Source organism: Micromys minutus (genome assembly GCF_963924665.1).
Source record: "Micromys minutus genome assembly, chromosome: 28".
NCBI classification, from domain to species: Eukaryota; Metazoa; Chordata; class Mammalia; order Rodentia; family Muridae; genus Micromys; species Micromys minutus.
The window spans coordinates 14,850,342-14,863,472 of NC_137963.1; the positions used below are offsets into that span (position 1 = coordinate 14,850,342).

General features: G+C 36.6%; 1 pseudogene across 1 annotated transcript; it reads right to left on the bottom strand.

Annotated features, from left to right (window-relative positions):
- Positions 1 to 301: 301 nt before the first annotated feature.
- On the bottom strand, positions 302 to 12,708 carry LOC308438688 (small ribosomal subunit protein uS13-like; annotated as a pseudogene). Its single transcript has 2 exons — positions 12,564 to 12,708; positions 302 to 820 (listed from the first exon to the last, which is right to left on the bottom strand). The product of its transcript is annotated as a small ribosomal subunit protein uS13-like (transcript).
- Positions 12,709 to 13,131: the final 423 nt, after the last annotated feature.

Sequence of the window (13,131 nt, forward strand, 5' to 3'; positions counted from 1 at the left end):
GCACCCTCTTTCTCATAGCATGAAGGTTATAACACAGACTCTTAATTTCCTACTTCTAAGGATCCCATCAGCTTTCAACCCACTGTTAGGGTTTGCCATATCTTAGATTATAGGATAGGAGGAATGAACTGTTGAGATTTTCCATATGTATTTGCCAAAATGTTGCCCCTGAGATCAGCATAGTATAGAAAGATGAATGTGGCAAATTCATACATGATTTCCTTCCATGGAGTCATTCTATTCACTTCAAGGCTTTCTGGGTTCAGTACATGTTTATTTAATTTTTTCATTAATATATAAGCTATTTATTAAGAGCAAAGGACCAGTGGCTCATTTTTTTCTTGGATACACACACAGTACGGCCTCTGCAGCCAGTAGTCTTGGTGTGCTGACCACGGACACGAAGCCCCAGAAGTGGCGCAGCCCCCCATGGGCTCTCATTCTTTTCAGCCACTCCAGGTCTTCGTGCAGCAAGTTGTCTAGACCTTTGGCCAGAACCTGGCTGCATTTCCATCCTTCACATCCTTCTGTCTGTTCAAGAACCAGTCTGGGATTTTGTATTGTCGTGGGTTCTGCATGATGGTGATCACATGCTCCACTTCATTCTCCTTAAGTTCCCCAGCCCTCCTAGTGAGGTCAAGGCCTACTCTCCTCAACACCACATGAGCACATCTCTGCCCTAAATCCTTAATGGCAGTGATGGCGAGGACTATTTTCTGGCGCCCATCTATGTTAATGTTAAGTACTCACAGGATGTGCTGGAACTTCTCAGGGATCACTAGAGATATGGCGGTGGCACAAGCAGCAGTGTGTAGGCCTCCTGTGAATATTGTACATGTTTGTCTTAAGTGTTAAACTAATTCTTATCTTCTGATTAGGATTCACTAACAACCACAACCCACATGTATCATGAAATCAATCATTAACTGAATCATTTAGAGCCTATTACTGTTTTATGCCCTGACTATGGACATAGACAATAGTTATGAACTTTTTTGTTTTCTCAAGAGACAAAAGATATGCCCCTCATAAATGCTCATATATCCAAAAGCAAGATAGATAACTCTCATTAAAAATGGAAATTCATTCATGTTCTTGATACATCAATAAAGTATCGGGTCAATGGTTAAATAACATTTGCTTTTTTCTAGCATACATAATAATAATAAAAAATCTAGTCAACAGGACAAGGAAAACACAATAATTAGGAAAGGTATTAAAAAGAGAATGTGGCAAAAGGAACTATTCTTGGTAAGGAGAGGGCAAGGCATAGCATTCTGGAGAAAAGAAGCTGATAAAAATGAAAGAATTCCAAATAGTAAGAAAGAGTGTGAGCTAGTTTTGAAATGCCAATAGTTCATTTTAGATTTCGACTGTAGAAGGGTTCTGAACCAAAAGCTGTAAGAGAGCAGAGACAGAATGTGGCCATGAAAACTGTAGCATACTGTCTGTGGCATTTGAATTTCACTCTGTAGATGATGGGAATCCCTGGACATTTTGTGAAATACATGTCGGAAATCCTATTTGGGAAAGAAGCAGTGCAGTCAAGCAATACATGGTACACTAAAGAACGTAGTAAGCTCAAGAAGTAGAGAGAGCCAAGTGAAGAATTCAGGACTCATGCAATGATCCAGACTGTGGCTATATTAGCAATGAGAAGAAACTGAGTATAATATACAAAAAAATGAAGGGATGGCGGACTGTATATGGAACTCAATTATTTGAGGGTATGAGAGAATTGGTAGTTCTTTGATATGAGTTTACAGAGACACAGGTGCCACCAGCTATATAACAGGCAATAGAAGAACGGGTTTCACCAAAGGCATCTACTTTGCTCTTCCAGGGTTGCTTTGTATGCCTGACATATCACACAGTTATTGGATGTCTAGGTCTCTGTAACAGACTCCTATGCAGGAGGTAAGCACCCCCCTTGTAGCCCGCAACATTTAAATGGATGGAAGTACTCAAAATGTCTGGAAAAAATTTCATCATTAGAAATGACCTAACTGTGAAAGTGTCTGTTTGGAACTAGCCCCAATTCTCAAACTTCTTGAAGGCTTTTCCTCCCAAGAGGAAAGTGAAGTAAGCATTGTTAACTTTCTCTCTACCCCCAAACCCCCCCACACACAGGGGGGTCAGGAATTTTGTGAAAAGCAATGCTGGGAAGAGCTAATTCATCTAAGAAAAGGAGAGTAGGTAGTAATCCATGAAAGAGTGCCCCTGAAGGCAGAACAGCACTGAGATGGGTCTTGATGGATCAGAGCCTTCCACTGGCCTAATAATATGAATTGCCCAGACTGATGAAACTGATACACACAAGGGGTGGTGGTGGGGGGTGAGGAGCGCTAGTCAAGTGAAAGGATACAATTTTAGCATCCCCTTCAGGCCTGTAAATTCATTTTTGAATGAAAAATATTTAAGTCTCAGAGCAAGACCTCAGCTCCAGTGTGAACCTCCCAAAGGTCAACTTATAAAAGTTAATATTGAAGTCTAAGAGACAAGAGGAAATTTTGCAAGATCAGACAGCAATTAGAAGGTCATAACCGATTTACTTGTGTGATAGAGCACATGTTAAATTACTTGAGCTCACATGAAAAAGGAGTGTTTATAAATGAATAGCATGTGTTCACTTGCTCTGTTCAAAGATGCATCCAAAAACACATGGTTTCAATACGTTCAGGTCAATTCTACTGTAATGCAAGTTGGAGAAGTAACTTTTCTTATGATTTACTATTCAGCCTTTATTATACATGACGCCTAGATCATTCCTGAATCTGGCCTCATATGTTCAAGAGGCAGAATCACTCAAAGATGCTACAGCATCTTTGAAGCCCACAGTGTTACCATTATCACCAACATGGATAGTGTTTATTTCATGCTTTATTAAGTGGCAAACATGGTGATAAATGTTTTTTGTTTTGTCCATTATTCCACATAAGCCAGACATTTTATGAGACTTACACTATTATTACTTTTGTCTATAGAAATGTAAAGGTTAAGAAAAAAATAACTGAGTCAAGGACACGCAGAAGGTACATGGAAAGTACCTAAGCCTTAGGAATTTTAAAAGCTAGAGAGAGCTTTGTGATCATCTCTGTCTGGCTGAACTATGCTTGCCAGCAATGAGACATTCTTCCTATTGCTGCTCAGATACGCTCAGGAACAAGTGTTCATAACCATCCCAGACTATCTTTATTCACACATCTGTAACTGCTTTTTCTTATAATGAAGCAAAACTCCATATCCTTGTAATTTTTGATCATTAGTCCTGGTCGCATTCTCTTAAGACCTTGACAATAGTTCAAATGTCTCATTTTTTTTTTATTTAATCTTAGAGTCATTCAACTATGGAAAAACAGTCTTAACTGTCCAATAGTTAGATTCTTTCATTTATACTTCACATATTTTAACTCTCAAATCTCTTTTTTTTCTCAAAAGTGCTTTATGCTTTAAAAATCATACTTACTCTATAAAATACAAATTATAAAAGCAAATCAACATTCTGAATAGAAAAACAGTGTGGCTTTTAAACTGAGTCCACTTCTTATAAAAAAACATGAAAACAGAATTTTGGCTAATTATTTGCCTGGCTAATTTTCTCACTGTCCTGGAATCTTGGTGCTCAGCTCAAGCTGAGATATGATAACATGCTCATTATATATTAATGAAAATGAGTAAGGTATACAGAAGAATATCATTATGTGTTTGGAAGAAAATACTTCAAAATGAATATTTTCAATTATTTATAAAATATTTCTGACTTCAGGAAGATGGAAGAGACAGTCATTTCACTTAATAAGCATAACATCAACCTTTTAAAACTATGTATACAACACACATTAGGAGGTACAGAAATTTAGAAAAAGGATTGCCAGCTATAGACTTTGATACATAATAGACCATAAATTAGCTGGTTCCTAAATATTTCCAGGCTCAAATGTTCTGGAATAAGGGAAAAGGAAGAAATATCAATCTAGTAATTACAACAGGAATGGAATAAAATAAATAAATACCCCAATAAGTCCTCTTTTCATCATCAAAAGACCAGATAAAAGGCAACCTGATCAGACATAAGATGTTTAGACACTAACTGACCAATCACAGACAAATGGTGTAGACCATTTGAGATGAATCCACACTTAAACCCCCAAATGTCATATGATAAGAAATCTAGATTACTGATATACAACACCAATCAACAAGTGGCCAAATGGAACAAACAGAGGTGTTAGCATTACATGTTTTCTGAGAAGAGCAAAGTATAAATTTGTCACATGTAAAGTTTCTTTAAGTGAAGTAGAACTTCAGGAGATCCCTAAGCGTTTGAAAGCAGAAGAGAGACCATCAGTGTCATGGTTTGATATAGAGTTTATCCCTAAAGGTTCATATGTTGATTTCTTTTTTGCAGATGGTGAAGCTACTCCTTCCGGTATTTGGGAGGAGACACAGGATGAGACTTGTGATTTGAGACCATCTTTAGCTATAAAATTATTACAGGTCACTTGTCCAAAAAGCATGAAGGAAAAGGCAATAAATTACAAAGTTACATCAAATTCTCTCTCTCTCTCTCTCTCTCTCTCTCTCTCTCTCTCTCTCTCTCTCTCTCTGTCTCTCTTTTTCTCAGTCTCTCTCTCACAGTGTGTGTGTTCACACAAAAGCCGGAAGATAAAGCATGACTTAAGACTCCTTCCTTCATCACTTTTGCCTTTAGATGGTGGCTTTATTAATGCACAATATAGTACACTCAATATATGGAATTATTTCAGGAAGAAAAGAATCAAACCACCAATCACACATAGTACTTAAAGTGTGTATGTACCACACAATAGTATAAAAATACATAAGAACAAATATAATAAAACAATTCACTTCTATAATGTGAGACACCTAGTTGCTTTTTATAACAACTGATAGGATATATTGGAAGAAAATAAAACAGTATAAGAAAAATAATAATACAAACAATAAATTTAAGAAAAAGTTAAAAAGCACTCCATTCAAAAACAGAACAGTATATAGTGCTTCCAAATGTTCATGGATCAAAAATTCTTTTCATCCTAGGACAAAATTAAACCAGAGAAAACTTAACCATCCTTCTCCCACAACAGAGTCAAACTAGAGTTTCAGTAGCAATGAGAACATAGAGGAAAATATCTGACTTTGCAGAAACTAAATAACATGTACATGGATGCTCAAAGTAACAAAGACATCTTATAGGAATAATATATATATATATATATATATATATATATATATATATATATATATATATATATATCAGTAAAAATATCAAGATACTATAATCAAACTTGTAGGACATGCCTAAAACAAATTTGAGAATGAAGTTGATAGTATTGCATGTATACTTAGAAAAGAAGGGTCACAATTGCACTTATACCTAAACCACCCAAAGAAAGAGAACTTCAAACCAATTCCCCTTGTACACATCAATGCAAAAATACTCAGTAAAATTCTCGAAAGCCAAATCCAAGAACACATCAAAACAATTATCCATCTAGACCAAGTAGACTTCATTCCAGGAATGCAGGGATGGTTCAATATATGGAAATCCACCAAAGTAATCGACTATATGAACAAACTCAAAGAAAAGCCACATGATCATCTCATATGATGATGATGATGATGATGATGCATTTGACAAAATTCAACAATTCTTCATGATAAGTGTCTTGAAAAGATCAGGAATTCAAGTTTTATACCTAAACATAGTAAAAGCAATATACAGTAAACCAGTAGTAGTCAACATCAAACTAAATAGAGGCAAACTTGAAGCAATCCCACTAAAATATGGGACCAGAGAAGGCTACTCACTCTCCCCTACCTATTCAATATAGTACAGGAAGTCCTGGCCAGAGAAAGTAGAAAACAAAAGGAGGTCAAAGGAATGTAAATTGGAAAGGAGGAAGTCAAAATATCACTATTTGCAAATGATATGATAGTATACTTAAGTGATCCCAAAAATTTCACCAGAGAACAACTAAACCAGATACACAACTTCAGCAAAGAGGCTGGATATAAAATTAACTCACACATATTAGTAGCCTTTCACCACTCAAAGGATAAACAGTCTGAGAAACAAATTAGTGAATGAACATCTGTTGCAACAGTAAAAAAACAATGCAACTTGGTGTGACTTTAACTAAGTGAATCAAAATTCTGTATGACAATAATTCAAGTCTCTGAAGGAAAAAAGTTGAAGATCAGAGTGGATGTAAAGATCTCCCATGCTCGTGGACTGGCAAGATTAATATAGTAAAAATGGCCATCTTGCCAAAAGCAACCTACAAATTCAATGCAAGCACTATCAAAATTCCAACTCAATTCTTCATAGAATTACAAAGAGCAATTTTCAAATTTATTTGGAGTAAAAAATCAAAAATAAACACAGGATAAAAAAAATATCCTCAACTTTTGGGGGAATCGCCATCCCTGACCTTAAGCTATATTACAGAGCAATAGTCATAAAAAGTGCATGTTATTGGTACAGAGACATCAGGTAGATCAATAAAATAGAATTTAAGACCCAGAAATGAACCCATACAGGAATGGCCGTTTGGTCTTTGACAAAGGAACCAAAACCATTCAGTATAAAAAAGATAGCATTTTCAAAAATGGTGCTGATTAAACTGGAGGTCAGCATGTAAAAGAATTCAAACCCATCCATTTTTATCTACTTGTACAAAACTCAAATCCAAGAGGATCAGAGACTTCTACATAAAACCAGGTACACTGAAACTAATAGAAGAGAAAGTGAAGAAGAGCCTTGCACACATGGGCACAGGGGAAATATTCCTGAAGAAAGCACCTATAGCTTATGCTTTAAGATCAACAATTGACAAAGAAGACCTCATAAAATTGCAACACTTTTATAAGGTCACCGTCAATAGTACAACATGGCCACCAACAATTTGGGAAAAGATTTTTACCAATCCTATATCAAATAGAAGGCTAATATCAAATATATGCAAAGAACTTAAAAAGATAGACTCCAGAGAACCAAGTCATCCAATTAAAAATGAGACACAGAGCTAAACAAATAATTCTCAACTGAGGAGTACCTCATACTGAGAAGCAGCTAAAATATTCAACAGCCTTAGTCATCAGGGAAATACAAATCAAAGCAAACCTCAGATTCCACCTACCACCAGTCAGAATGGCTAAGATCAAAAACTCAGGTGACAGAAGATGCTGGGAAGGATGTGGGATAAAAGAAACACTCCTCCTTTGTTGGTGAGATTGCAAGCTGGAACAACCACTCTGAAAATCTGTCTGGCAATTCCTCAGAAAACTGTACATAGTACTTACTAACTGAGGACCCAGCTATACCACTGCTGTGTATGTACCCAAAAGATGCTCCAACATATAACAAGTACACATGCTCATGGTCATATCAGCCTTATTTATAATAGTCAGGAGCTGGAAAGAACCCAGATGTCTTTCAAAGGAGCAAGAGATACCAAAAATGTGATACATTTACACAATGGAGCTATTTTATGCAGCTATTAAAAACAATGACTTTACTAAAATTCTTAGGCAAATAGATGAAATTAGAAGATATCATCCTGAGTTAGGAAACTCAGTCACAAAAGAGCACACATGGTATACTTTCACTGATAAGTGAATATTAGCCCAAAAGCTCAGAAAACACAAGATATAATCCAAAGACCAAATGAAGCTCAAGAAAAGGAATAAAATGCCCAAGGGAGGAAATATGGAGACAAAGTGTAGAATAGAGACTGAAGAAAAGCTCATCCAGAGATGTAAAAGACATCCAGAGATGGATCCCTACCTGGGGATCCATCCCATATACAGGCACAAAACCTATACACTATTGTGGATGCCAACAAGTGCGTACTAACCAGAGCTTGATATGGATGTCTCCTTAGAGTCTCTGCCAGAGTTTGGAAAATACAGAGGCTCTTGCTCACCATCAACAATTAAACTTAGAACAGTGTTCTCAATAGAAGAGTTAGAGAAAGAATTTAAGGAGCTGAAGGAGTTTGTACCCCATAGGAAGAACAACAATATCAACCAACAAGACCCCACAGTGTTCCTGGGGACTAAACTATCAACCAAAGAGTACACATGGATGTTCCTATGGTTCCAGCTGCATATGTAGCAGAGGATGACCTTGTTTGACATGGAAGGAGAGGCCAGTGGTCCTGAGAAGGCTCAATGCCCCAGTATAAAGAAATGCCAGAAGTAGAGAGGCAGGAGTGGGTGGTTGTATGAAGGAGTACCCTCACAGAAGCATGGGAGGGAGGATGAAATAGGGGATTTCCTGAGGGTAAACAGAGAAAGCAGGTAAGACTTGAAGTGTAAATAAATAAAATTTCCAATAAAAAGGAAAAAAAAAGAAAAAGGAGAAGTCAAACGTATAGTGAGTTTAGTAAAGGGGGTAAAAAGATGAAAGTACTCTTGCCATAAAAGAGTTAGGATATTACTACTGAATCCACAGCCATACAAAAGACAATTAGAAAATATCAACACACAAGTATGACCTCTGAACACAAGGGAAACACTTCCTTGAAAAATGCTAATGATTATTTAATATGGGATTGATAATTTGTTTGAGCCCATAGTTACTTAAAAATGGAATTAATGATTCAAACCTTGTGAGAAAAGAAAAACCTAGATCCCTCTTATTTCACCAAAGAATTCTACAGATACTTTTGGAATCACAGATTCTATATAATCACTTTTAAAAAGATTAGATGAAGACACTCATTTCATGTTTGAAGCTTATGTTGTTACCCTTAAGGGGGATGGAAAGATTTAGCCACAAAAAAGACCCGAGAAATGATGCATTTGTGAGGGAAAGATGCATAGAAGCTGAAATAGGAGACCTTATAAAGTAGGAATAATATATGAAAATATTCTCATAGATGATGCATAAACAGTATTGGACATTTGGAAGTAAAGTAACCCAAGTTCTAGTAGGAAAATATTACTACAAATGCATTATAGGCCTCAAATAAAAATAATGTCTACATCAAATTCTGGGTGAGATGAGGAGAAACCTGGGCATTGCTACTCAGAAAAAAAATAGTGGTCCAATTTATTTGTGAAAAGTTTGAGGGGTCTTGAGATACAATGATCAGGTAGCAAAATAAACAGCCACTAATTCAGAGGAACAAAGAATTGACTTTGAAAGAAAATGGTAGTAAATTCTACAGCAACTTGACCCCTTGTAGCTTATATTTAGAGAACGTCCAGATATCCATCAGTAGGGAGATGGCAAGTCACTGTGGAACATAGAACTAGAAATTACAGCTCAAGACTAAAAACCACTTGAATCATCACAAATTACAAAACTCCACTTCCAAAGGATTCTATAGAACATTTTTCCTCTTTGAAAACTGTTTTAAATAATACAAAGAAATTTTCACCCAAGGGTTAGGGACAGGAGTGAGACAGCTGTGACTATGATCACTCCATTCTGGTGAGCTGAGTGTTGACAGAAGAGCTCCACATTGTCACCATGTGAGTATTACAGCTGTGACCATGGCTTACTGTTTTTCAAGATGTGAACTCTTGTGGGAACTGGGTAAAGATTACAGAGGTGCCAGTCCCCATCTTGTCTGACAACTCTATGTGGCCAATGCTATTGTCTCAAAATTAAAATTGAATTTGATCACATCATTGCAAATATATCACAATCCCTTGTAATTCTGTAACCTACATGTAGTATAGTCTGTGTTTATCTTAAATAGTTGTCTTTCATGGTGATCTACGGGATATGTCTAGCATCTATAAGCATCCATCATCATGGGCACTGTGGAAATGCCAGCTTAAAGATCTCCTTGGCTAGTATCTCTTTTGCTTATCTGTCTTTCAGTTCTTCAGATGAGGAGTAGGTTAAATACAATTTCTTTATAATTTCTTGAATCTGAAAACTTTATTTTCCTTCTCCCCAAAACAGATGCCAGAAACAACAGGAAAGAAATTTGAGTCTGAAATTTCATGGGATTCATCGAAGGAGATGCAGGTGTCCCCAGAATATGGTATTTGATGTTCTATATTAAATAATATGCAAATGAGGACATACTACATAGAAGTATTCATTAAAAATAGATTTTGGAAGTGTAGACTGAGACAGAGTGACTGAAAGGGTTAGATTGAGGAAGATCTATAAAGTGGTCTGATCATAAATGTTCTAGGATGTGGTTGTGAAGTTGAATTTCATTTCAGAAGTAGCAAAAATATCTACCCAGCTCTCTGCCTTTATTCTACCACCAAGGACAACAGAAGAAGACTAAGTGTTGTGACCACATAGATCAATAGTTCTCACCTTCTCAGTGCTGCGACCTTTTAATAACAGTTCTTCATGTTGTGATTACCCCCTATCATAAAGTCATTTTTATTGCTACTTCAGTAGAAGTGGTTATATTATCATTATGAATGTTAACAGTAGCATCTGTGTTTTCTGTTGGCCTTATGTGAGGTCTGTGAAAGGGTCTTTCAACCCCCCAAAGGGTTGTGACCTGCAGATGGAGAACTACTAATCTAGATTGATGGCTAGTGTTTCAAAAATCAACCCTAATCTGGGACTGAAGCTTGCACATGGATACATTCACAACACTGCGTATATATTTTTGTATCCTGAATCATGGATCAGTGGCCATAAAGTCCTGTTTTTAAATCACCAGATTGTTTTCAGATTGAGCAACAAACCCAGAATTAAATTATGGAAATAGAATTCAGAGCTTCTGTCTGCCAGCACAAAACTCTTTGGGGTTTCTGTCCAGGCATCGAAAGGGTGTTCTTGTTTAGCATAACCTATAGGGAAGGAGACTAAAAGGAAGGAGCTTTTTGGAAGAGAGGTCACCCTGAAAACCATTGAAAATCCTACATGTTGATTAAAATTTTGTCCCAAAGCCTCAGGACCAGTTAGGAAAGCTTTTCATCATGCGACCTCAGAAGAATTCAATAAACAGCTCATTTCCAACCTGTATTTTGAGAACAAGAGAGCAAATCTATCAGGAGGGAGGAGGGAAGGGGGCTGGCAATTGGGGTTGTTTTCCTGTGGTTTCAGTATTAAATAATCTGGTTTGAATTGTTATAAAGTACAAAAATAAATTGCATTCAGCCATGGATCTCAACCGACAATATCAGTTTTTGAGAATCTTGTTTTTCCTTACAACTCAATGTTAGGTAACTGGATCTCATTATTGAAGTCCCCAAAAGGGAAATGTTAGGGCATGTGTTACTTACAATCACAAGTTATTTTATTTTTCTAAGAACACGCATGATTCTATCAATAATTCAACCAACAGGTCTTGGACCTAAATCATGCATCCTGGTCTATAACATGAAGACTTTCTTGTCTTAACAACTTCTATACCACATACTATAAGTGACTGGGACCAAAATTGTACTTAGAGATATAAGACAGGTTCTCTGAATGAATTTCTCATTGAAAATAATATCCATGGGGTAATATGCTTTATTTGATGCTATCATAAATGTTCAAAATCTGAGTCTTGTGAATTAAAAATGAATTCTAACCATGTAGCTGGTATCAAAAGATTTCAAGGAAACTATATATATATTATATAGTTTGATACCATTGTCACTACATAGACTATTATCTCAAAATATAAGTTTGGATGTTTCCATTCAACTGCTTTGCAATGATTTTATTTAGGCAGATCACCTGAACCTCTTTAACACATTGTTGGTTATCAAACAGAGGCAAATGTGTCTGCTGGTGAAACACAGTGAACATGCTGAAAGTGTATTAAATATAAAATAACTGGTTTTATAGAGACTTATGGGTGCTCAATCATCTAGCCCCTTACCTGTTTTTGAACTGTCACTAATTCTTTCCTAACCATTTGCACATGATTTTCCTCATGTGACTACTGAACTGTGGATCCTACTTAGGTAGCATTGTATGAGTTTTAGAAGCAGATTTGGGATGGGGGCAGAAGAACAGTCCTGTAGATATAAAATGTAACTATCCTGCTTCAAACAAAACAGTTTAGACATATGTTAGAAATGCATCACATGGTAGGGAGGGATGAAGCAATTGGAGCCAGTCTATCTTCTTCCTGCCTTGGATGATAAAATGTCTTGATAAAAGAGAATATGTCTTTGGTCTTTGGACACCATGTGCCTAGCATAGCCTTAGTGATCCAAATTGTTATTCTCTTGAATAAAGAATCCTTGCTATTTCATAATTTTTCCACAACTTGCAATCTGCTGATTCTGTGGGTAGGACACAATTCCCAGAGTTTAGGAAATCACTGTATTTAAGGAACTGATGGAAAATCTCTGGGTAGCCATAACCATCAACTATCTCACCATCAAATAGTGTACCTTATGATGGCACAATTGATATGTCACATTAAGGCACTCAGCTCTCCTGTCTTTATATGTGCCCAATACACAGTACTATAATTTTACCAGTTAGAAGGCAGGGCAAAAGATACTGATAATCAGAATAGAACCTTTGCTCATACTGTCCAACATTCTCTACAATGTCTGTTCCTACTATCTCACTACCCATGACATATAACACTACCCAGTGTCACACTCACCCCATTCCTCCAGCATCTGTAGTCTATGGTACCCTTCTTCACAAGCTCTGTCTGCTAGAGTGCTTGCTCTGTGAAACAGCCCCTCACATCTTCCAGAGTCAAACACCTCCCTTCTGTGTTGGTTATCCTCAGTGTGAAGCCTCATTCTTCTTGGTACACAGCTTTGTAACCTGCTCTTTGACAAAATCTGGAGGACTCTATTTATTGGTCTAACAGTCATACTTACAGGAAGTCCTTGGAAAGGGTTTTCCATATTATACCTAAGAAGTAGATGTATGTGTTGAAGAAAGTGAGAAAGAAAAATCGAACACAATGAGAAAAAGTGTGAGTATAAAGTTAGTATAGATTAAAAGAAATTAATTTACCAAATGTCTTAATTTTATATTGTATCTTTAACTTGGGAAAACTATCTGTTATCAATACACATCTTTAATTAAAAATAAATAAGCCCATCTGCAACCACCAAACGCAGATAATCTTGCTTGCTGACAGAAGCCTAATATAACTGTCTACTGTGAAGCTCTGCCAGAACCTGAAAAACACAGAGGCAGATGCTCACAGCCATTAG